This window comes from Candoia aspera, chromosome 7, assembly GCF_035149785.1.
Source record: "Candoia aspera isolate rCanAsp1 chromosome 7, rCanAsp1.hap2, whole genome shotgun sequence".
Lineage (NCBI taxonomy): Eukaryota > Metazoa > Chordata > Lepidosauria > Squamata > Boidae > Candoia > Candoia aspera.
In genome coordinates this window covers 72688556-72713959 of record NC_086159.1, presented here as the reverse complement: position 1 = coordinate 72713959, position 25404 = coordinate 72688556, and positions in this window count along the sequence as shown.

Genomic DNA, 25404 nt, shown 5'->3' with positions numbered 1-25404 from the left:
TTGGGCTGGATTGCTGCATTCGAAAAAATATCTGAGGTGAAAAAATCAGGGAAACAGTGCTTTCCTCACTTTCTCTTTCTTAGGTGTCAACAACATCTAACAATGTTTTGGGATGCCGACGATGATGGCTGCACCTAAGCAGAAATAAAGGAGGGAGCTGACCATAGAAACAGAGATGTTGGGACACACACAGAGACACACAAACACACACAAACTAGCATTGCAATGCAAAGGGAATCAGCCTGAAAGGACCAATAGCTGCATCAAGGGGTCTTGCTCAGTCAGCTATCTTCAAGGAGCTTCCATATGAAAAGCCCATGGACATCCAAAGAGCTATGCCTTCTGTGCAAGGCAGATGGGAAAAATGCAACTTTAGTGAGTTTTTGGGTAGCTTCCTAGAGACCTTGGCCTGGCCTTGTTGTATGTAGGAGAGGCTGAGCAGGTAACTTTTGGATATGATGCCAAAGGAGGCCTGTAATCTCCTTTGTTGCTCTCGTGGCTTTATGACGTCATCCAGCCAGGCTGAACTGTCAGTTACTGACTGTTGACAGACTGAAAATGTCTTCCAGGATGTAAGTTGGACTTCAGAAGGGCTCCTGGGACCTCTCCCAATTTGTAGGCAAATTCTGAATGGGTGGGATATTCCAGGGGTGAAAACAGAAATTTGTTCTCCTCTTAGGAATGGGAAACGGGAGCCAAATGTGCTCCAGATCACTTCTGTCCTTCATTCCCTATTGGTGTTCAAAGCCTGGCTTGACCCTTTTCCAGCTGATTCAGATCACATAGCATCTTGAACCCCTAACTTAGGGAAAGATTCTTACATCGGTTAAACCCATCTGGCCATGGAACACACCACGTCACTCCAAACCAAACAAGGTTACCACTCATCCATTCCAACCAGAAGCACGGGTTTTCCACATTGTGTGATCTCCACCAAAGGGATAGGGAATATGGAACATGGGCTTAAGTCCATTCCTAATCTTAGCAACCTTCCTCTCTCTTCTAGGGGATTCCTCAACTGGTTTTCATGTTTTGGAAAAAGGAAAACAAGGCTAGGACAGCAAGCGGTCCAGCAGTTGATGCTGCAGGTTCTCCAGAAGGAGTGGCAGGCCAACTGGAGGACACTGCCAAGCCTCCTCAGGAAAAAAACAAGATCCTCTGTTAAAGATCTAGAGTTCCGAAAAGAGGAGCGGCTTGCTGAGTGGATGCTGGGTGTTGGGATGGGACCTTGAGAGGGAAAGGGAGGCAGTTCTTTCAAGAGTGGTCTCCTCCATAGAAGCAGATAGAGGAGCCGCTTCTGCTTCTTTCCTCCTTCAAGGTTGCCCACAGGGACAGGGCAGAGGCCAAAATCTTCCTGCTCCACCAAGAACCTGTCCTCCTGGAGCCCGCGAGCGCAGACTTGCTTCCCACATGTTCTGCTGCTTCCATGGGACTCTTCTGGGCACCTTCAGGATGGTTCAGTGGCCCTCATTGACCTTTTGGCCAATGTGGAGGGGAAAGATAGAGAGTGGGATCTGCCTAAGGCCTTTGTGAGACTTCTCTCGTGGCCAGGACACTGAGCCACTGGTGTGACCCAAAAAAGGCTTTTAGTGGATGGGATCAGGTTTCGATGAGAAGGACGCTGCAAAGACTGGGTTGATATGGCAGGTTTTCTTCATCTGAAGCAGAGGTAAAAATTTGCCTGGGGATCACAGCCCCCGTCTCGCCTTCCCCCGATTTCACCACAGAGGACCGCCGAGGGAAAAGGAAGGCCCTCTTTACCAAAAGGGATGCTGAGCAAGCCTGGAAGGCCCAACGGGAGGCTGCCAGCATTAGGTCTGACCAGCGGACCAGCCGACACTTCTGGCAAGAGGTCCATGAAAGGAAGAGCAAGGGAGCCCAAAACATAGGTGCCCCTTGGACACAGAAGTTCCCCTGTCTGGGCTGTGCTCCCAGCTTTGAAACCCAGAAACTTTTGCATAATCTCCATCTGGTACAAATGATTCCTCAGGACAGAGAGAGTCTCCAAAGGGTTTCCTGCTTCCCTTATCCAAGGGAGACCATTGGGGACCTGGCAGAAAGATGCCCCAGAGCCGCCCTGCCTGACCGCCTGACTCTCTTCCATTGTAGCAGGAGAAGATCATCATCCAGTGCCTGACCCCCATCACTGCTCTCTTCCAGATGAAGCAGAGCAGGGAACTGAGAGTCCCAGGGAACTGAGAGTCCCAGTTCCCCGGAATAAGAATCTTTATAGCCTTGCAGTCCTGGTAAGTGGGAGGCAGGCAAGGACGGAGCTGAAAGCTGGTCGAAAGCAAAGGAGGATGGAGCGAAATGAGGGGAAGAGGAAGAGGGAATAATCTACAACTGGTTTTCAGAAGGGTCAGCAGAAGCTTACCCTAACTGAAAGTCTCTCAGGGAAAGAGAAGGCAGCTTCCAAAAACAAGCCCACGCAAAGGGCCCCTCACCTGCGGGTCATTCTCCTTTGGACTGTAGGACAAGCTGTAGTTGAAGAACACGTTAAAAGGGGCTGGACAAAGAGGAAGACATGGGCTGGCGCATCCTAGTTGACTTTGGGTTCTCTGCTTCTCTCCACTCTTGTTTCCCACCACACTCTGCTGGAGGACAACGATTTGAGCAGCTTCGCAGCTGGACTAGCTGCACTTCTGGCAGTCTATGAGATCAGGTCAATCTCTGGTTTGTTTTGTAGCATGTAAGGACAATCTGTTTGCAGGAAGGGGAAGAATAGAAAAGAAACAAGAAAGGAAACGACATCTTCATCTGGTACACCTGTTGTGCCCCCAACCTTGGTCAGGAGGCCTTTCAGAGAGTCTCACATGCCCTGGTCCCTTTGCAGTTGATTACTGCAATACACTCCACAGAGGGCTGCCCTTGACAACCACCCAGAAGGTTGAGTTGATCCATTGCCCTTTTGGGCACCTTCAGCTGGGACACCCAAGGGTAGCCTGCCTGCCCACACCTCCTAGCGGTTTCCCACCTTTTCCAATTTTCTTGGGGACAATGACACCGAAGGCTTTTGAGTAAGTTGGGCACTGATGTCTCTTCCTTCTTTTGTCTCTACAGCAAGGTCCCACCAGCCATGGACCCACCAGTGGAATCAATGCTCCTGGACATTTTTGTCTTCCTCTGGATGGGCTCCAAGAGGATAAGAGATGAGGATGCTCCTGATGTACCACTGTCACAAACCTTTCAAGGGACATGCTATCAGGTATTGACATGGCTGGGAAGGCATTCTGGAAAAGTGCATGTCTTCCCCGGTCTTTCCTTCCAGGTGGAGAAATAAATTGGTGGAAGAGGCCTGGGGCCTGATGCTCAGAGCTCTCCTTCGGCAGGCTCCCTGAGTCACTGAATCCAGTAGTGTCCTGTTCTTAGAACCAAGATTTTTCCAGAAGGCTCCGTCTGGCCTCGCCCAGTGTTCTGGTGCCAACTTAGTACAAGCCCTGTTCCATTTCTTCATTATCCATTCCCATTTCCAGTAGCGCCTTCTGCTCCAGCTTCCCTCAGCCTTCCAGCCTCTGTTAGAGAATCCTGTTCTTCCAACTTGCTGCTGTCTCCTCCTGCAACCTTACCAGTTTCCCTGCTGCTGCCCAGTTTGTCTTGATTGAAACCAGTTCCTTCTCAATTCTAAGGACTTAATTGTTGGGTGATCTCCACACCAGGTCACCCCAAACCAAACCAAGGTTACAATTCATCCGTTCCAACCAGGATGAGTTTTCCACATTGGGTGATCTCCAGCAAAGGGATAGGGATTATGGGACATGGGCTCTAGTCCATTCCTAACCTCAGCTTCCTTCCTCTCTCTCCTAGGGGATTCCTCAACTGGTTTTCATGTTTTGGAAAAAGGAAAAGAAAGGCTAGGACAGCAAGGGGTCCAGCAGTTGATGCTGCAGGTTCTCCAGAAGGAGTGGCAGGCCAACTGGAGGACACTGCCAAGCCTCCTCAGGAAAAAACAAGACCTTCTGTTAAAGATCTAGAGCTCCGAAAAGAGGAGCGGCTTGGTGAGTGTATGCTGGTGTTGGGATGGGACCATGAGAGGAAAAGGGAGGCAGTTCTTTCAGTAGTGGACTCCTCCATAGAAGCAGATAGAGGAGCCACTTCTGCTTCTTTCCTCCTTCAAGGTTGCCCACAGGGACAGGGCAGAGGCCAAACTCTTCCTGCTCCACCAAGAACCTGTCCTCCTGGAGCCCCCGAGCCCACACTGGCTTCCCCCCTGTTCTGCTGCTTCCATGGGACTCTTCTGGGCACCTTCAGGATGGCTCAGTGGCCCTCATTGACCTTTTGGCCAACGGGGAGGGGAAAGATAGAGAGTGGGATCTGCCTAAGGCCTTTGTGAGACTTCTCTCGTGGCCAGGACACTGAGCCACTGGTGTGACCCAATAACAGCTTTTATTGGATGGGATCAGATTTCGATGGGAAGGACGCTGCAAAGACTGGGCTGATATGGCAAGTATTCTTCATCTGAAGCAGACCTAAACATTTGCCTGGGGATCACAGCCCCCATCTCTCCTTTCCCCAACATCCCCACATTGGACCGCCAAGGTAAAAGGAAGGCCCTCTTCACAAAAAGGGACCACGAACAAGCCTGTAAGGCCCAATGCGAGGCTGCCAGTGTGAGGGCAGACTGGCAGACCAGCCAAAATCTCTGGCAAGAGGTCCATGAAAGGAAGAGCAAGGCAGCCCAAAACGGAGGTACCCCTTGCACACAAAAGTTCCCCTGGCTGGGCTTCGGTCCCATGTTGGAAGCCCAGGTTCCTTTGCCCAATCTCCATGTGGTGCACATGATTCTTCAGGACAGAGAGAGCCTCCAAAGGGTTTCCTGCTTCCCTTCTGAAAGGGGGGCCATTGGGGACCTGGCGGCAAGACGCCCCAGAGCCACCCTGCCTGACCGCCTGACTCTCTTCCCTTGCAGCAGGAGAAGAGCATCATCCAGTGCATGAGCTGTTGGCAGAACGCTGGGAAAGCCTTTAGCCCAGGAGAGATCAGAAAGGTCACACACCAGGCATTTATATAAAAATAATTTATTTACAAAATCAAAACAAAAGCAAAACAATTTAAAGGACTTAGCTCTCAGTGAGAGCAAGCCTGGCTTGCTACATATCGGCAGAGAGAAAAAAAGAGGAAGTAAGAAACAAGTCCAGGCAGGATCCTCCCCCCAGGCGATTTGCATCAAGCAGGTGAAAGGAGTCAATCAAATACAACCTCTTCACCTGGCCAAAATGATTAGGTACAATAGCAGTCTTAATCGTTAGTAGGAAAACCTCAACACTCCCCTTTTTACACTATAGATTAAGATGCAAACCAATCTTCTCTGACAACTTTATATGTCTTTCCATTCACATTACTTTACCATTATCTCCCCTTTGGTTTAACAGAATGCTACCATTCTTCTTCCTCTGTTTTTCCAAACCTAGGTTGTTAGAATTCCAAGGCTTTTTAATGTGAAATGGCTTTTCATGCAGGCTTCAAAATCAAGCCTTTGTTTTTGTCGATGTGAAGAGCAGCAAATCATCAACATAAATGCACAGATACATACAGCCTTGTTTGTCCTTCATATATACACAGGGATCTGCTTTTCCTTTTTCAAAACCAAAATTCTGCAGTTTTTCATCTACTTTTTGGTTCCAGGATCTAGCAGCTTTTGTTAACCCATAGATTGACTTCTGCAGTTCACAGACTAGATTCTCCCCTTTTTCATAGCCGGGGGGTTGCTGCATGTATAATCTGTGGTCTAAATCACCATAGAGAAATGCAGTTTGAATGTCATAGTGGTTAACTGACATTCCTTTTAGTGCAGCAACTTTTAACAGTAATCTAATTGATTCACCTTTAGTAACTGGTGCAAAAGTCTTGTCAAAGTCTAAATCTTTCCTTTGAGTGCACCCTTTTGCAACCAACCTCGCTTTATATTTTTGGATTTTGCCATCAGCATCCCTTTTCAGTTTGAAAACCCACCTACAACCCAGACAGCGTTCATTGGGAGGTAGATTTACCAGTTTCCATGTTTTATTTTCTTTCAAGGATGCTAATTCCTGTTGCATGGCAGAATGCCAATTTTGTGCAATCTCAGGTGGTAAAGCATTCACTTGTTCTAAAGACTCAGGTTCTGTGAATATGTGAAAAGCCTTTACTGTTTCAGCCTGAAAACGTGATGGAGGAACGCCTTTATTACTCCTCTGAGATCTGCGAGGTAATACAGGGCTTAAATTTTGACTCCTATCACTTTCCTGAGAAGCATCTGTCTCATCAGACAGATCTTCAGTTTGCTTTTCTGGTTTAATGTCCTCATCAGGCAAAAGATCACCATCAGCAAGTCCTTGCTGTTCTCTTGTGGTGGTCAGTTCAACTGAAGAGCTAGAATTTAATCTCCCCCAGTTTTGTTCAGCAAAAGAAGCGCTTTTGCTAATTATTAATTTCTCTCCCATTATGAACCTGTAGCTCCTCTGGCTTTGTTCATAGCCAACAAAGATGGCTTTCTTTGTTGTGGGGCCTCCTTTCCTTCTCTGCTGTTTTGGAATGTGAACCCATGCAGTGCTACCAAACACTCTAAGATGGCTTACCTTTGGTTTCACACCAAAAAACAAATGGAATGGAGTGTCCTGAATCATAGAGTTATACAACCTGTTCTGAACATAAGTGGCAGTCGATATTGCCTCTCCCCAGAACTTAAAACATAATTGTGAATCTTTTAATATGCATTCCATCGCATTTTGCAAGGTTCTGCCCTTTCTTTCAGCAACACCATTTTGCTGAGGGGTGTACGGGCTAGAAAGAATTTGTTCTATCCCCTTTTCCACTAGGAACCTTCTGAATTTGTGAGAAAGGTATTCTCCTCCTCTATCACATTGGAGTGCAGATACAGGCCTAGGGAATTTTCCATTTGCGCATGTCACAAAACTTTTAAATTTCTCAAATGCCTCATCTTTATGTTTTAAGATGTAGATAAATGTGTATCTTGAGAAATCATCAATGATGGTCATTGCATACCTTGCTTGTCCAAGACTTGGAGCAAAAGGACCAATAATGTCAGAGTGTACAATTTCCAAAGGTCTAGTTGTAACTCTATCACTGTGCTTACTCACAGGAGCTTTTAGTGTTTTGCATTCTTTGCAAACTACACAGTCTAAGTATTTATCACAGGGTTTTATCTTTAGGTCAGCACACAGCTGTGGCATTTGTGCTATATACTTGAAATTAGCATGACCAAATCTCCTGCATCAGGTGTACACATTGGTCATGATATGGAGTGTTGCCAACTGCAGCCTTGCAGCTTGGCTTCCTTGCATTTTGCACAATTAAAAGGAGTCTTTTAATATACCAGTAGCACACAATTTCCCATTTTTACGTATCTCACAACCATTTTTCTTAAATGTCATGATATACCCTGTTGCAGCCAATTGTGCCACAGATAAAAGGTTTGATTGTAAATTTGGCACATACAACACACCTTTTACAGTTTCTCCTAAGCAGGATAAATACAAGTCACCTTGTCTCATAATTTTGGTCACAGACCCATCAGCCAAAGATACACTTTGTCTGTCAGTTTTAGACAGTGACACAAAAGAGCTTTTACAATTACATAAATGACAATTGGCCCCAGAATCTAACACCCATACATCAGAATTACCCTTCTCAGCAACCTGTGCAATCTGGGTTGTCTGAAGAGCCTTCTTCTGTGTTGCCCTTGAGTTTTTCTTCTCTGTCTTTCTACTCTTGGGTCTCATGGCACAGTCTCTTTGCAAATGTCCAGCTGAACCACAAGTGAAGCATCGCTGGCTGGCTAGCGCTGTGGCCTCAGGTTCCTTTACCTTCTTTTCCCTCATTTTCTGGTCTTGCAGCTTTCCAGAAGAGATGGGGGGGGTCTTTCCTCTCTCTTCTCCCATTCAGCGAGTAAGCGCTGTGTAACATACGATGGGGTGAGGTCTGTTTCAGGCATAGCCTCCAGGCTACACATCAGTGTGTCCCACGTTGCATTCAGTGAGAACAGGAGGATATATGATTTTGGGAGAGGTGTCAATTCCATCCCTCTCTCCTGCAACTCAACAAACAGCTGCTGAATATAATGCAGGTGCTCAGGAAGGCTATCTCCTTCTGCAAGGTAGGCTCTGTACAGCTTTTTCGTCAGAGTAACTTTACTCCCTGCTGTTGCCTTTACATGTAAGTCTCTCAAAGCGTCCCAAAGTTGCTTTGCAGACTGCATGCCTCGCACGTGGACTAGCTGATTGTCCTCAGCTCCCACGATAATGGTGGCTCTAGCCCACTCATCCTGTCTCAGCCATTCAGCACTGGGATTTTGGGGGGTTTGCTCACCAATTTGCAGCCAAAGATTCTCTCTGCGAAGATACATTTCCATCTTCAGGGCCCAATTCAAATAGTTGGTCTCTGATAGGCACTCCAGAGGCATCGCTGAGGGCTGGGAGGTAGCCATGGCTTCTTCCTGCTTTTGCAAGTCACCTCAGCTAGCTTCTTTGTCCTGTAGAGCAGCAGTTGCTGGAAAATCTCCAGGCGGCTCCAAAGAAAATCTTCACAGGTCTTTGCTACCTGCCTTTAAATTGTGCATGAGGTGTGGAGCTGATCTCTCTTTTCTCTATGGGTTTTACTGGGCTGCTCACTGGGCACATAACCTGTTGGCAGAATGCTGGGAAAGCCTTTAGCCCAGGAGAGATCAGAAAAGTCACACACCAGGCATTTCTATAAAAATAATTTATTTACAAAAAGCAAAACAAAAGCAAAACATTTAAAGGATTTAGCTCTCATTGAGAGCAAGCCTGGCTTGCTACATATCAGCAGAGAGAAAAAAAGAGGAAGTAAGAAACAAGTCCGGGCAGGATCCTCCCCCCAGGCGATTTGCATCAAGCAGGTGAAAGGAGTCAATCAAATACAACCTCTTCACCTGGCCAAAATGATTAGGTACAATAGCAGTCTTAATCGTTAGTAGGAAAACCTCAACATGAGCTCCATCGCTCCTCTGTTCTAGCTGAAGCAGACAGGGGAACTGAGAGTCCTGGTTCCCCAGAATAAGAACCTTTACGGTCTCGCTCTCCTGTTTAGTAAGTCGGAGGGAGGGATGTAGAAATGGGTGGCAAGCAAAGGAGAATGGAGAGAAATGAAGGGACGAGGGAGAGGGAAAAATCTACCCTACTTTTCAGAAGGGTCAGCAGAAGCTCACCCTAACTGAAAGTCTGTCAGAGAAAGAGAAGGCAGTTTCCAAAAACAGGAGCACGCAAAGGGCCCCTCAGCTGCGGGTCACTCTCCTATGAACTGAAGGACAAGCTTTAGCAGAAGGGCAGGTCAAAAGGAAGGCCTGACTTGGAGTAGTGTGGTTGACTGGGTTCTCTGCTTCTCTCCTCTCATTTCCCACCAGGCTGTGCTGGAGGACAACGATTTGAGCAGCTTCGCATCTGGACTAGCTGCCCTTCTGGCAGTCTATGAGATCAGGTCAATCTCTGGTTTGTTTTGTAGCATATAAGGACAATCTTTTTGCAGGAAGGGGAAGAATAGAAAAGAAACAAGCAAGGAAAGGACAACTTCATCTGGTACACCAGTTGTGCCCCGCCTAGGTCAGGAGGCCTTTCAGAGAGTCTCTCAGGCCCTGGTCCCATTGCAGCTGGATTACTGCAACACACTCCACAGAGGGCTGCCCTTCACAAACACCCATAAGCTTGTGTTGGTCCATTGTCCTTTTGGGCACTTTCAGCTGGGCCACCCAATGCAAGAAATGTTTTCCTTGTCAAGTGGGGAGAGAAGAGGGTAGCTTGACCTGCCCAAACCTCCTAGTGGCTTTCCACCTTCTCCTATTTTCTTGGGAATAATGACACCAAAAGCTTTTGACTAACACGAGAGTGGATGTCTCTTCCTTCTTTTGTCTCTACAGCAAGGTCCCACCAGCCATGCACCCACCAGTGGAATTCATTCTACTGGACATCTTTGTCTTCCTCTGGATGTGTTCCAAGAAGATCCGGGATGATTATGCTCCTGAGGTACCACTGTCACCAACCTTTCAAGGGACTTGCTTTCGGATGTTCACATGGCTGGGAAGACATTCAGGAAAAGTGCATGTCACCACCTTTCTTTCCTTTCATGTAGAGACAAAATTGGTGGAGGAGGCCTTGGGCCTGACGCTCAGGCTCCTACCACAAAGCTCTTCATTTTCACTTTGAAGGTAAGGGCATCAAAGAAACCCTTGGCCAGTGCAGGCATTCCCAGCATCCAGGGTGAAAACTTCTGTTCAATGTCCGACTCTGAACAACAGCTGGAGGATTGTTCTTGAAAACAGGTGTCCACTATCACAAGAACATTGGCTTGTCACAAGAGCTGTTTTTCTTCATGCAAGAATCTGTTTGTGCCCAAGTACCTTCAAAGGTAATATGCCAAGACCCGAATTGCAAATGAGAAAAAGAAGTGTTTAGAGTGACCTTGAGTTCTTTTCTGGGAAATGCCATCCCAAAGCATCCCATTTCTCCACTGACGTGGATTTGAATCCTGCTTCTGCTGCCACCGAGGATCTTCTCCTTGCCGGACCCAGCAACCTCAGTCTCAGATCCCGCTTTGGTCCTCTTCATGTACCTTGTGCATGTTCCAGGCATGCTTCCAGTCATGTTTCAATTTTCCAGCTGTGTCCAGACTCTCCAGTGCAGTCTCATCATGCTTAAAGTCCTCAGACTTTCCTTGAGTCTCCAGTTCAGTCCTGCCACCCTTCCAGCTTCTAGCCTAGTCCAATGTCTCCAGTACAGCATCGTTGTGCCATTGATCTCCAGCCTTGCTCTGAGTTCCTAGTCCAGAGTATTCAGCCTAGTCCAGAGCTTGAGTCTAGCCTTGCTTTGAGTTCTCAGCCTTTTCCGAGTCTCCAGTTTCAACTATCCAGTCAAGCCTGAGTCACTGAATCCAGTAGAGTCCTGTTGTTAGAACCAAGATTTTTCAAGAAGGCTCCGTCTGGCCTCGCCCAGTGTTCTGGTGCCAAATTAGTACAAGCCCTGTTCCATTTCTTCATTATCCATTCCCATTTCCAGTAGCGCCTTCTGCTCCAGCTTCCCTCAGCCTTCCAGCCTCTGTTAGAGAATCCTGTTCTTCCACCTTGCTGCTGTCTCCACCTGCAACCTTACCAGTTTCCTTGCTGTTGCTGAGTTTGTCTTGATTGAAACCAATTCCTTTTTGATTCTAAGGACTTAAATGTTGGGTGATCTCCACACCAGGTCACCCCAAACCAAACCAAGGTTACAACTTATCCGTTCGAACCAGAAGCACAAGTTTTCCACATTGGGTGATCTCCACCAAAGGGATAGGGAATATGGAAAATGGGATTTAGTCCATTCCTAACCTCAGCTTCCTTCCTCTCTCTCCCAGGGGATTCCTCAACTGGTTTTCATGTTTTGGAAAAAGGAAAAGAAAGGCTAGGACAGCAAGCGGTCCAGCAGTTGATGCTGCAGGTTCTCCAGAAGGAGTGGCAGGCCAACTGGAGGACACTGCCAAGCCTCCTCAGGAAAAAGAACAAGACCCTCTGTTAAAGATCTAGAGCTCCGAAAAGAGGAGCGGCTTGCTGAGTGGATCCTGGGTGTTGGGATGGGACCATGAGAGGAAAAGGGAGGGAGTTCTTTCAGGAGTGGACTCCTCCATAGAAGCAGATAGAGGAGCCGCTTCTGCTTCTTTCCTCCTTCAAGGTTGCCCACAGGGACAGGGCAGAGGCCAAACTCTTCCTGCTCCACGGATAACCTGTCCTTCAGGAGCCCCCAAGTCCACACTGGCTTCCCACCTGTTCTGCTGCTTCCATGGGACTCTTCTGGGCACCTTCAGGATGGTTCAGTGGCACTCATTGACCTATTGGCCAATGGGGAGGGGAAAGATAGAGAGTGGGATCTGCCTAAGGCCTTTGTGAGACTTCTCTCATGGCCAGGACACTGAGCCACTGGTGTGACCCAAAAAAGGCTTTTAGTGGATGGGATCAGATTTCGATGGGAAGGACACTGCAAAGACTGGGCTGATATAGCAGGTTTTCTTCATCTGAAGCAGACCTAAAAATTTGCCTGGGGATCACAGCCCCCGTCTCTCCTTTCTCCAACTTCCCCACAGAGGACCGCTGAGGGAAAAGGAAGGACCCCTTCACAAAAGGGGAGCATGTAGAAGCCTGTAAGGCCCAATGCGAGGCTGCCAGTGTGAGGGCAGACTGGCAGACCATCCAAAATCTCTAGCAACCGGTCCGTGAAAGGAAGAGCAAGGCAGCCCAAAAGGTAGCTAGCCCTTGGACACAAAAGTTCCCCTGGCTGGGCTTCGGTCCCATGTTGGAATCCCAGATTCTTTTGCCAAATCTCTGTGTGGTGCACATGATTCTTCAGGACAGAGACAGCCTCCAAAGGGTTTCCTTCTTCCCTTCTGCAAGGGGGTCCATTGGGGACCTGGCGGCAAGACGCCCCACAGCCTCCCTGCCTGACCGCCTGACTCTCTTCTGTTGCAGCAGGAGAAGAACATCATCCAGTGCCTGAGCTCCATCTCTGCTCTGTTCCAGCTGAAGCAGACAGGGGAACTGAGAGTCCCGGTTCCCCGCAATAAGAACCTTTATGGACTCGGTATCCTGGTTAGTAAGATGGAGGGAGGAATGTAGAACTGCGTAGCAAGCAAAGGAGAATTGAGAGAAATGAGGGAAAGAGGGAGAGGGAAAAATCTACCCTAGTTTTCAGAAGGGTCAGCAGAAGCTCACCCTAACTGAAAGCCTGTCAGAGAAAGAGAAGGCAGTTTCCAAAACAGGCCCATGCAATGGGCCCCTCAGCTGCGGGTCATTCTCCTATGAACTGAAGGACAAGCTTTAGCAGAAGAGCAGGTCAAAAGGAAAGCCTGACTTGGAGTAGCCTGGTTGACCTTGGATTCTCTGCTTCTCTCCACTCATTTCCCACCAGGCTGTGCTGGAGGACAACGATTTGAGCAGCTTCGCAGCCGGAGTAGCTGCACATCTGGCGGTCTATGAGATCAGATCAATCTCTGGGATATTTTTGTAGTGTGTAAGGACTATCGCTTTGCAGGACTCAGAGAGTAGGAAGGGGGAGAATAGAAAAGAAACAAGGAAGGAAAGGACAGCTTCATCTGGTACACCAGTTGTGCCCCCAACCTAGGTCAGGAGGCCTTTCAGAGAGTCTCTCATGCCCTGGTCCCTTTGCAGCTGGATTACTGCAACACACTCCACAGAGGGCTGCCCTTGACAAACACCCAGAAGCTGGCGTTGGTCCATTGTCCTTTTGGGCACTTTCAGCTGGGCCACCCAATGAAAGGAAATGTTTTCCTTGTGAAGTGGGGAGAGGAGAGGGTAGCTTGACCTGCCCAAGCCTCCTAGCATCTCCCCACCTTCTCCTATTTTGTTGGAAACAATGACACCAACGATTTTTGACTAAGCTGGGCGCTGATGTCTCTTCCTTATTTTTTCCTACAACAAGGTCCCACTAGCCATGGAGCCACCAGTGGAATCGATGCTTCTGGACATCTTTGTCTTCCTCTGGATGGGCTCCAAGAAGATAAGAGATGAGGATGCTCCTGAGGTACCAATGTAACTAACCTTTCAAGGGACTTTGAGCCACACAGCTGGAGATGCTTCTTGGAGGTCCTGAAGCAGCTTCTCTACTGCAGCAACCACCATCCTAGGATCAATGTAGGTAGCAAACCTATCATGCCATGGATTGTCAGCTTCGGGTCCCCCACTGCTCTTTGGAACTCATCCTCGTTGAACCTGTCTCTTGGGAAAAGAGGGCAGGGAGGTTGCTTTTCCCCTTCATTCCACTTCATGCTGAATGAGGGAATCCCTGGAATGCATATTTTGCTGGGTCTGATTTGTGCTGATGGGACAATGAAGAAGGGGAACTCCTCTCCAAGACACCTTGACGACAGTGGGATGCATTTCCTTCTGTCTTTCCCAGCTCAAAGAAGTCAAGCAGGCATTTCCCAAAATTCCTGCTGAACTCTGGAAGGCTGAAAATGAGCATGGCTTCATTAATGAAGGTAATATCATTCAGAATGTTAAGGGGAAGGGTTGAGCGTATCGGCACATGAAATGAAGGAAGGAATGCAAAACTCATGCTTTCTATCCAAAATGGGGTACAGTATATCTTTTCAAGCTATGTACCTAGCTGATTAAATTTCAACATCTCTGTCTCATTCAGTTCTTCTCCCTTTGTTGACAGGTGTAACCTTCCCTATCTTTTGCCAACTTCCTTATCTTTTTCTCATCTCATGCAGATGACCTAGCCGTAGAGGAGCTGCATCCTTCCCCCACTATTTAAGAAGCCAAGCTGGGGGAATCAAAATCACCAGGGAAAAGAGGGAGCCAGATCATCTGTCTGCTGATCTGTTCAAGATGATTGTTGGTTTTTCACTAGCCATGACCAATATGGTGGAGAGTTGAAGGAATGGCAACCTTCTGCCCCTAGGATGCATCTTGGATGGACTCAGGAAGTACACTGAGGAGTTGAAACTCCCACCAGATTTAAGGAAGAATAGGAAAAAAACACAACACGCTGCCTGCTCTGAGCGTCTGGAAAAACAGGTCAGCTGCATCGGGTTCAAAGCCTCGGTGAGCCAGCATTCTATTCCCTCAGTGGTCCACCAGATAGACGCTCTTGGAAAGCCCAAACCCAGAATACGGGGGAAACAGGTTTCTCCGTTTCCAGTTCACTCTCTTGAGAAGGAGGGCTGAGAATTATAGTGCTTTTTTACTGCAGTTCTAAGAGATGATCTTCTAAACCAAGGTCATGAGGTAAACATGGGAACTGAGGAAACCACCTATAGACCATCATTTCCCATCCTTGGGAATCAAATGACTGTCTGACCTCGCCTCTCTTCTTTTTTTCTGGAGTTCTTTTTTCCTGACTGGATGCCACTTACGTTCCTTGTAAGGGGCCTGAATGTTTATGTGTGTGGCTGTACTCCCTACACATGAAACCCACGAATATGGTAAAATGTCAAGCACACAAAATATTAAGAAATAAGAACAATAAATATAAGAATAACAATAACAATAATAAATTTAGTCACCATGAAACTCCAGAGTTGTGACTGACAAAAAGCTAGAGAAGGAAACGTTACCCTTTTAATTTCTTGAATTCTACACTTTGGCTGTTGATGAGGGTGCTGATCTTTCTGTGACTGATACTTGATCAATTACTTTAAAGATAGGACTTGAACTGTGGTGTTGGCATGGCTGTGAAGACATTCTGGGAAAGTGCATGTCACCATCTCCGTGACTCCTTTCAGGTAGAGAAGTTGGTGGAGGAGGCCTTGGGCCTCACGCTCAGAGCTCCCCTTCGGCAGGCTCGGACACCACAGCGCTTCATTTTTTCTTTGAAGGTAAGGGCACAGAAGTCCAGGTGGAGCTTGAAGGAACCATTGGCCGATGGAAATATTCACAGAACCAAGTGCGGAATATGTCCCACTCTGAACAAGAGCTGGAGAATTGTTCTTGAGGACAGGCATCCAGTATGAGAAGAAGATTGGCTTGTCAAAAGATCTGTTTGTCTTCATGCAGGGTTCTCTTCCTGAACCAGTGTCTACAACTTTCGAGTTCCAAGGACAGAATTACAGATGAGAAAAAAAGTGTTTATGGTGAGCTTGAGTTCTTTGCTGGGAAATGCCATCCCAAATCTTCCTCCATCCAATGAGGCTGGGATTTAGGTTGGCTGGGTCAATGTTTCAGGGAGAGGAGGCCTCCAGAGGCCTACAGAAGAATGCACCAGACCTGCACATGTGTACTTTGGCAGTGAGATCCTTGGTTCTAGGAAAGAAGCAAAGGTGTCCTCTCTTCTTCAAACACTCAGCAATTTGACCCACATGGCTGGAGATGCTCCTCCACAGTCTTGAAGCAGCTTCTCCACTGTGAGAACCATCATCCTAGGATCAATGTATGTAGCAAACGTATAATAACATGGATTGTAGGCTTCGGGTCCTCCCCTGTTCTTGGGAACCCAACCTCATTGAACCTCTCTCTGGGACAAAAGGGCAGGGAGGGTGTCTTTTTCATTTCATTCCATTTGATGGTGGACTGGGGAATCCCTGGAATGGATTTTTGCTGGGTCAGATTTGTGTTGACGGACCAAGGGAAGAAGGGAAAGTGCTAACCAAGACACCTTGGCAACAGTGCGATGCCTTTCCTCCTGTCTCTTCCAGCTCACAGAAGTCCAGCAGGCATTTCTGGAAGTCCCTGCACAACTCTGGCATGGTGGAGAACTGTATGGTTTCCTAATTGAAGGTGATTTCAATTAGAATGTTAAGGGGAAGGGGTGAAGGTGTCAGAAGATGAAAGGAAGGGATGCAAAACCCACATTTGTATCCCAAATGGGGTGCATGTTTTCCAGCTATGTAGCCAACCCATTAAATGTCAACAACCTCTATTCACGGAAATCAAGATAGTCTATAGCACCACATATAAGATGCCCCCTCAGCATTCACTGAGGATGTGATTCGTGAATGGGCACAGTAAGATTCACCCAAATAGAGTTGCTCACGGATAGATGAAGGATGGATGAAAAGGACTTCCACTCAGGTGGAGAACTGTATGGTTTCCTAATTGAAGGTGATTTCAATTAGAATGTTAAGGGGAAGGGGTGAAGGTGTCAGAAGATGAAAGGAAGGTAGGAAGGGAGGGATGCAAAACCCACATTTGTATCCCAAATGGGGTGCATGTTTTCCAGCAATGTAGCCAACCAATTAAATGTCAACAACCTCTATTCACGGAAATCAAGATAGTCTATAGCACCACATATAAGATGCCCCCTCAGCGTTCGCTGAGGACGTGATTCGTCAATGGGCACAGTAAGATTCACCCAAATAGAGTTCCTCATGGATAGATGAAAAGGACTTCCACTCAGTCTCAGGGAAAGGCCCTCCTTTTGTTCCATCCACAACTCTCAACTGTTGCAATTAATGGCGGTATTTATGCTGTTGCACGCTGCTGACCTTTTTGCACAATTTGCAGGATGTGAAATGCCCTTGTCTCAAGAATGATGTTTCTTGGCAATATTGAAGATGAATGAAGATGGCGAAGGGAGAGGGATCCACGTTTGGGCTGTCGTCATGGCCAGTGCTTCAGGCTGGAGGTTCGGAAGTGAGTCGGACTGGACCGGAGAGCAGGATGCCGGAGGACGGCAGTGTTTGTCCTTTTGCCATGTTCATAGTTTCCCCATGTTTGGCAACATTTTGGGGGCATTTTGCTGTCCACGCCAACTGAACCGCTTTTGGGTTCTTGCACTGTACCATTCCTGCTGCAGGTTGGGAAGCAGTTTTACTGCACTGGGCCGCAGCTTTGGGCCTGTTATTTGGGCGTCTGGACTGCGGCTAGAGGACTGGATTCTTGCTGGACGCTAAGTGGGGGCTGAGAGGCGGGCTTCTGCGGAATGCTGCTGCTGGACGTTCTTTGCTGCTGCTGTTTCTGCTGCTGCTTTTCTTGGAGATTCTGCCACTGGATGCCTTTGCCACTGCCGGGATCCTTCTGCAATACCAACTTTGGTGCTTTGGAGCTTTGGACAATGCCTGGGTTGGAGAGGGCAACAGTAGAGTGGCAGGCTACTGTGGATCACCTTCCCCCATAGAGGCAACCGTGTCCTTCCGTCTGGGTAGCCCTTCAAAAGCAGGAAGGAAGAAGTCAGGAAGAATAGGTTTCTGTGTGCTGTGTGTGAGAAGGTGGCAGCTGAGTTTCCCGTTGGGTGCCCCGCTTCCCCAGCCAAGCATGGCTGATGAGGGCACTGAGAGGTTTCTGGTCCCGAATTTTGGGGGGCTGGGATGTAGGGATGGTGCTGCCATTGGGGTTTTGGAGGTGGTTGATAGTATCATGGTAGTACTTGGCATGGGGAGGTATGGGGGGACAATGTGAGCAGGCTGCCCTTGGGGAACGTGGAATTCTTGTCTGATATGAGGTCTGCCTTCCAGCTCCTCGATCCCAGTCCTGATGCCCTTTCAGCAGATCTTCAGTGGTCCTGGCCTCTGGCTGCTGCTACTGAATGCCAGGATAGTCTGCAATGAGACTATCCCTCATCCTTGATTTAATCCTTTTTTGAATTATTTATTTCTTTTTAAATTAACGACCAAAAAAGGGGAAAAACCCAAAGATACTTATGTTTTTTTTAAAAATACATATCTTAACAGGTGCTTCAAAAAATAAGCATTTAAGAAAGGGAATATTGCCATTGATAAACATCTGGTAGATTATATTTATCTCTTAACACAGGACTGGTTACAAATTCATCTTCATCCTCTATCAACCGATCCAAAGTCAATTTCCTCCCTTCCATCCAATTTTCCCATAGACCCACTTTTTCCCCCATTGTTGATGTTGGGTTTCCCTGATAAAGCCAACATCGCATGGGAAAAAGTACCAACTCTTCCTATTTTTTAATCAGACATTCCTTTCCATAGCTTCCTAATTGAGATGATGCTTCTGATGATATCTGAGTTCTATTCCTTTCATGATTAAACCCTTTTTTAATATAAGAACCTAAATAGAAGTTCAAAGTAAAGTTAAAGTACAAAGCAGACAGCAAAGGAAAGCTTGAATGCAGAACAAGAAAAACTAAGGAAGTGGAGAAATCACAAGAAAATAGAAGGTGACTGATGAACTTCTCCAAGTGCTTGTTAAGCAAACTTAATCTCTTATCATTAAACGTTTGCAAACGTTATATGTATAGAAACAGACAAATTATTCATCAAAGCCCAAAATCAGAACTTCATTTTTTTTCCATTACCATCAAATAGGCCAAAGGCAGTTTCCAAACGGAATCAACTCCAGCCACGGTGTTGATTCCTCTCCATGCTGTCAACTTTGTCATTTCCCACAGCCCAATTAATTTCCCCATCCACTCTTCCCTTGGGGGACTTTGTGCATCTTTCCACTTTTCTGCATGGAAAAGGGTGGCTGCTCTTATCATGTAGAAGAGCAAAGTCTCAACTTCTTTCTCAAATTGTTCACCCATCAGACCCAAAAGGAGCTGTTCGGGTTTCACATTGTCCTGATCAGACTTAGAGGTGGCCAGGCAGATTTAATATCAAAATACTGTTTATGAAATAACCTCTTCCAAGAATTAAGTCCTTAGAAACAAGAAGGAACGGGTTTCGATCAAGACCAACTGGGCAGCAGCAAGGAATCTGGCAATGTTGCAGGAGGAGAGAGCAGCAAGGTGGCAGAGCAGGATTCTCTAACAGAGGCTGGAAGGCTGAAGGAAGCTGGAGTAGAAGGTGCTACTGGAGGTGGGATTGAAGGATGAGAAACTGGAACATCACCTGTACTACGTGGGCACCGGAAAGGTGGGCGAGGCCAGATGGAGCCTTCTGGATCAATCTTGGTTCTAACGACAGGACTGTACTAGATAGGGTGACTCTGGCTGGAGGGGATAGTTGGAACTGGAGACTCAGAAAAGGCCAAGAACTCAAAGCAAGGCTAGACTCAACTGGGGGGACTGGACTAGGCTGAATACTCTGGACTAGGAACTTGGAGCAAGGGTGAGAATATGGAGAAAGGCTAGAGTCGGTTGGAGGCTCTGGACTAGGCTGGACTAGGAACTTGGAGCATCGCTGAGAACTTGGAGTACAGCTGGACTCTACTTAAGGCTCTGGACAAGGCTGAATACTCTGGACTAGGAACTTAGAGCAAGTCTGGAGGTCGATGGCACAACGGTGTTGTACTGGAGACATTGGACTAGGCTAGAAGCTGGAAGGGTGGCAGCACTGAACTGCAGACTCAAGGAAAGTCTGAGGACTTTAAGCATGATGAGACTGCACTGGGGAGTCTGGACACAGCTGGAAACTTGAAACATGACTGGAAGCATGCCTGGAACATGCACAAGGTGCATGAAGAGGACCAAAGCGGGATATGAGACTGAGGTTGCTGGGTCCGGCAAGGAGAAGATCCTCGGTGGCAGCAGAAGCAGGATTCAAATCCACGTCAGTGGAGAAGTGGGATGCTTTGGGATGGCATTTCCCAGAAAAGAACTCAAGGTCACTCTAAACACTTCTTTTTCTCATTTGCAATTCAGGTCTTGGCATATTACCGTTGAAGGTACTTGTGCACAGATTCTTGCATGAAGAAAAACAGCTCTTGTGACAAGCCAACGTTCTTGTGATAGCGGATGCCTGTTTTCAAGAACAATCCTCCAGCTCTTGTTCAGAGTCGGACATTGAAGAGAAGTTTTCACCCTGGATGCTGGGAATGCCTGCACTGGCCAAGGATTTCTTTGATGCCCTTACCTTCAAAGTGAAAATGAAGAGCTTTGTGGTAGGAGCCTGAGCGTCAGGCCCAAGGCCTCCTCCACCAATTTTGTCTCTACCTGAAAGGAAAGAGAGGTGGTGACATGCACTTTTCCGGAATGTCTTCCCAGCCATGTGAACATCCGAAAGCAAGTCCCTTGAAAGGCTGGTGACAGTGGTACCTCAGGAGCACAATCATCCCTGATCTTCTTGGAACACAGCCAGAGGAAGACAAAGATGTCCAGAAGCATCGATTCCACTGGTGGGTGCATGGCTGGTGGGACCTTGCTGTAGAGACAAAGGAAGGAAGAGACATCCACTCCCATGTTAGTCAAAAGCTTTTGGTGTCATTGTTCCCAAGAAAATAGGAGAACGTGGGAAGCCGCTAGGAGTTGTGGGCAGGTCAAGCTACCCTCTCCTCTCCCCACTTCACAAGGAAAATTTTTCCCTTCATTGGGTGGCCCAGCTGAAAATGCATAAAAGGGCAATGGACCAACACAAGCTTCTGAGTGTTTGTCAAGGGCAGCCCTCTGTGGAGTGTGTTGCAGTAATCAAGCTGTAAGGGGACCAGGGCATGAGAAACACTCTGTAAGTCCTCCTGACCTAGGCGGGGCACAACTGTTGTAGCAGATGAAGCTGTCCTTTCCTTGTTTCTTTTCTATTCTCCCCCTTCCTACTCTCTGAGTCCTGCAAACCGATAGTCCTTACACACTACAAAAACAAACCAGGGATTGATCTGAACTCATAGACCGCCAGATGTGCAGCTAGTCCGGCTGCGAAGCTGCTCAAATCGTTGTCCTCCAGCACAGCCTGGTGGGAAATGAGTGGAGAGAAGCAGAGAACCCAAAGTCAGCCAGGCTACTCCAAGTCAGGCCTTCCTTTTGACCTGCCCTTCTGCTAAAGCTTGTCCTTCAGTCCAAAGGATAATGACCTGCAGCTGAGGGGCCCTTTGTGTGGGCCTGTTTTTGGAAACTGCCTTCTCTTTCTCTGACCGACTTTCAGTTAGGGTGAGCTTCTGGTGACCCTTCTGAAAAGTAGGGTAGATTTTTCCCTCTCCCTCTTCACCTCATTTCTCTCCATTCTCCTTTGCTTGCCACCCATTTCTACATCCCTCCCTCCATCTTACTAACCAGGACAGTGAGACCGTAAAGATTCTTATTCTGGGGAACCGGGACTCTCAGTTCCCCTGTCTGCTTCAACTGGAACAGAGCAGAGATGGAGCTCAGGCACTGGATGATGCTCTTCTCCTGCTGCAACGGAAGAGAGTCAGGCAGTCAGGCGTTCAGGCAGGGCGGCTGTGGGGCATCTTGCCGCCCGGTCCCCAATGGCCCCCCTTGCAGAAGGGAAGCAGGAAACACTTTGGAGGCTGTCTCTGTCCTGAAGTATCATGTGCAACACACGGAGATTGGGCAAAGGAATCTGGGATTCCAACATGGGACTGAAGCCCAGCCAGGGGAACTTCTGTGTCCAAGGGGTAGCTACCTTTTGGGCTGCCTTGCTCTTCCTTTTATGGACCTCTTGCCAGAGATTTTGGCTGGTTTGCCAGTCTGCCCTCACACTGGAAGCCTCGCGTTGGGCCTTACAGGCTTCTTCGTGGTCCCTTTTTTTGAAGAGGGCCTTCCTTTTACCTCGGCGGTCCTCTGTGGGGAAATTGGGGAAAGGAGAGATGGGGGCTGTGATCCCCAGGCAAATTTTTAGGTCTGCTTCAGATAAAGAAAACCTGCCATATCAGCCCAGTCTTTGCAGCGTCCTTCCCATCAAAACCTGATCCCATCCACTAAAAGCCTTTTTTGGGTCACACCAGTGGCTCAGTGTCCTGGCCATGAGAGAAGTCTCACAAAGGCCTTAGGCAGATCCCACTCTCTATCTTTCCCCTCCCCATTGGCCAAAAGGTCAATGAGGGCCACTGAGCCATCCGGAAGGTGCCCAGAAGAGTCCCATGGAAGCAGCAGAACAGCTGGGAAACCAGTGTGCGCTCGCGGGTTCTTGGAGGACAGGTTATCCATGGAGCAGGAAGAGTTTGTCCTCTGCCCTGTCCCTGTGGGCAACCTTGAAGGAGGAAAGAAGCAGAAGCGGCTCCTCTATCTGCTTCTATGGAGGAGTCCACTCCTGAAAGAACTCCCTCCCTTTTCCTCTCATGGTCCCATCCCAACACCCAGCATCCACTCACCAAGCCGCTCCTCTTTTCGGAGCTCTAGATCTTTAACAGAAGGTCTTGTTTTTTCCTGAGGAGGCTTGGCAGTGTCCTCCCGTTGGCCTGCCCCTCCTTATGGAGAACCTGCAGCATCAACTGCTGGACCGCTTGCTGTCCTAGCCTTTCTTTTCCTTTTTCCAAAACATGAAAACCAGTTGAGGAATCCCCTAGGAGAGAGAGGAAGGAAGCTGAGCTTAGGAATGGACTAGAGCCCATGTTCTATATTCCCTATCCCTTTGGTGGAGATCACCCAATGTGGAAAACTTGTGCTTCTGGTTGGAACGGATGAGTTGTAACCTTGGTTTGGTTTGGGGTGACCTGGTGTGGAGATCACCCAACAATTAGGTTCTTAGAATCGAGAAGGAACTGGTTTCAATCAAGACAAACTGGACAGCAGCAGGGAAACTGGTAAGGTTGCAGGAGGAGACAGCAGCAAGGTGGAAGAACAGGATTCTCTAACAGAGGCTGGAAGGCTGAGGGAAGCTGGAGCAGAAGGCGCTACTGGAAATGGGAATGGATAATGAAGAAATGGAACAGGGCTTGTACTAAGTTGGCACCAGAACACTGGGCGAGGCCAGACGGAGCCTTCTGGAAAAATCTTGGTTGTAACAACAGGACTCTACTGGATTCAGTGACTCGGGCTTGACTGGATAGTTGAAACTGGAGACTCGGAAAAGGCTGAGAACTCAAAGCAAGGCTAGACTCAAGCTCTGGACTAGGCTGAATACTCTGGACTAGGAACTCAGAGCAAGGCTGGAGATCGATGGCACAACGATGCTGTACTGGAGACATTGGACTAGGCTAGAAGCGAGAAACGTGGCAAGGCTGAACTGGAGACTCAAGCAAAGTCTGTGGACTTGAAGTATGACGAGATGGGACTGGAGACTCTGGACACAGCTGGAAACATGAAACATGACTGGAAGAATGCCTGGAACTTGCCCAATGTGCATGAAGAGGACCAAAGTGGGATCTGAGACTGATGTTGCTGTTTCCGACAAGGAGAAGATCCTTGGTGGCAGCAGAAGCAGGATTCAAAACCATTTCAGTGGAGAAGGCTGACACTGATTCCTCTTCAGTAACAGACACAGTTTCTGATGAGGGTATGGACTCTTCTGCGGAAGCTGCAGGCTTGTAGGATCAGTTGTCTTTGGCAGCTTGCTCCTCGTGCACCTGCCTTTTATCCCAATCCTTTGCGCTCCTGTTCCCTTCTGCATCCAAGTGAACTGGCTTCTCCTCTGCATGTTTTTCTGCCCATCGGTAGCGCACGCTGGTTGGAGGATTCAATTCCTCCTCTCGAAGGTTGGACGATCAGTGCCTGTGATTCTTCCTCCGCTGCTGACTCATCTTTGGGTTTCACTTTCCCGGTTTCAGCCCAGTAAGTTTCTCTTTCCTCCTCTGACTCAGAAAGACTTTTTTTTTTGTGAATCAGAGGCTGGCTGGATTCTCACACACGTCTATCTCCACTTCAATAATCTTTTGTATCATAATTCATATTTGCTCCCAGAATTTCTTAACCTTTCCACAAGTCCACCAAAGATGGTCAAATATTCCTTCACATTTGGAGCATTTCCAACAAACATTTGATATTCCTTTAAACATTGTTGATAATTGGTCAGGTGTTCAATACCCGTGATCCATCATTTTATAAAAGTCTCTTTCAAGGTATAGTTCAAGGTCAATCTCCAACCCTTCTTCCGTCTATTTTCCGATTGCTCATGGCTGATATTGCATCCAAAGTTCTTAGCCCATTTAATCATGCAATCTCTGACATATTCATCTTCCAAATCCATTTGCAGTAATATTTTATACATCTTAGTAACAACACTTTCAAATATTAGTACAAAACCCATTTCCAACTGAGTTTTTCATTCATGAAATTATGAATCTTTTTACCCAAATTAAACCATTCTGACAATGGTGGTGATGTGAACCCATGACAAGTATGACCTTCCAATTCCAATTATTTCCTCGTTTTCAGGTTAGGTTCATCTTCACCTTCCTCAAAATTCAACAAATCTTTACATCTCAACCAGTTTGGTTTCCCCACCATCTCTCTTCTGCAGAAAGCTTCTTGTGGTGACAACCACAAAGGTATATTAGGAGACAATCTTAATTTCTATTGATTCCAACTCCTCAGTATGATATGCCTCACAAAACAATTGTCAAAATCTTTGTTATCTTTATCATACCACAAGTAGGCGTGCCACCCAAATCTCAGATCATGTCCTTCCAACTCTAATGGCGACCTATTCTTCAAAGTCACCCAGTCCTTCATCCAAAGCAAACAACAAGCATCAAAATACAACTTCAAATCAGGGAAACAATTTATATTTAACTCTTGGTGTTCTCCCTTGCCAAATCAAGGTAGAAATGTCCTTCTGCCATTGTTGGAACGGTACATCAGTTGTCAAAACTGGTAGAGTCTGGAACAGGAACAACATCCAGGGTAAAACATCCATGTTAATCACAGATATCCGACCCATAAGTGACAAGTGTAATTCTTCCAGTCTTGACATGTGTTTTTGAACTTCTTTACAAATTTTGACAGAAATACTATGAAGCAACCTACAATTCACATTTGATCATGTCCCCTCCAAATATCTAACCTTTTTTTCAGTCTTAAATCCAGTCTTACTCATCAACAAAACATTTTTGGTTTCTTTCTTTATTGATTGTAAGACCAGCTAATGACCCAAATTCCTTCCATTTCTTCATCAGATGTTCAACAACATTCAAGGGATCCTGTAATATCAAACCAAAATCATCAGCAAGAAAGGGCTGAAGGAGAAAGGTCTTATAGTTAAAGGGCTGAAATCAATTATCTTTTAAAAAACATCTTTTTTACCTTTAAGCTCTTTTGATCTAGTTAAATATCTCTATTTTACACTTCCAAGACTAAGATAAAGAGCAAAGATAGCAAAGGGCATTCTTGTCTAGGTCCTTTCTGTATATGACAAGTCCCTCCAAAGGACTGATGTTCGGCTACCGGAGCTGAGACTGAGGAGCTGGTA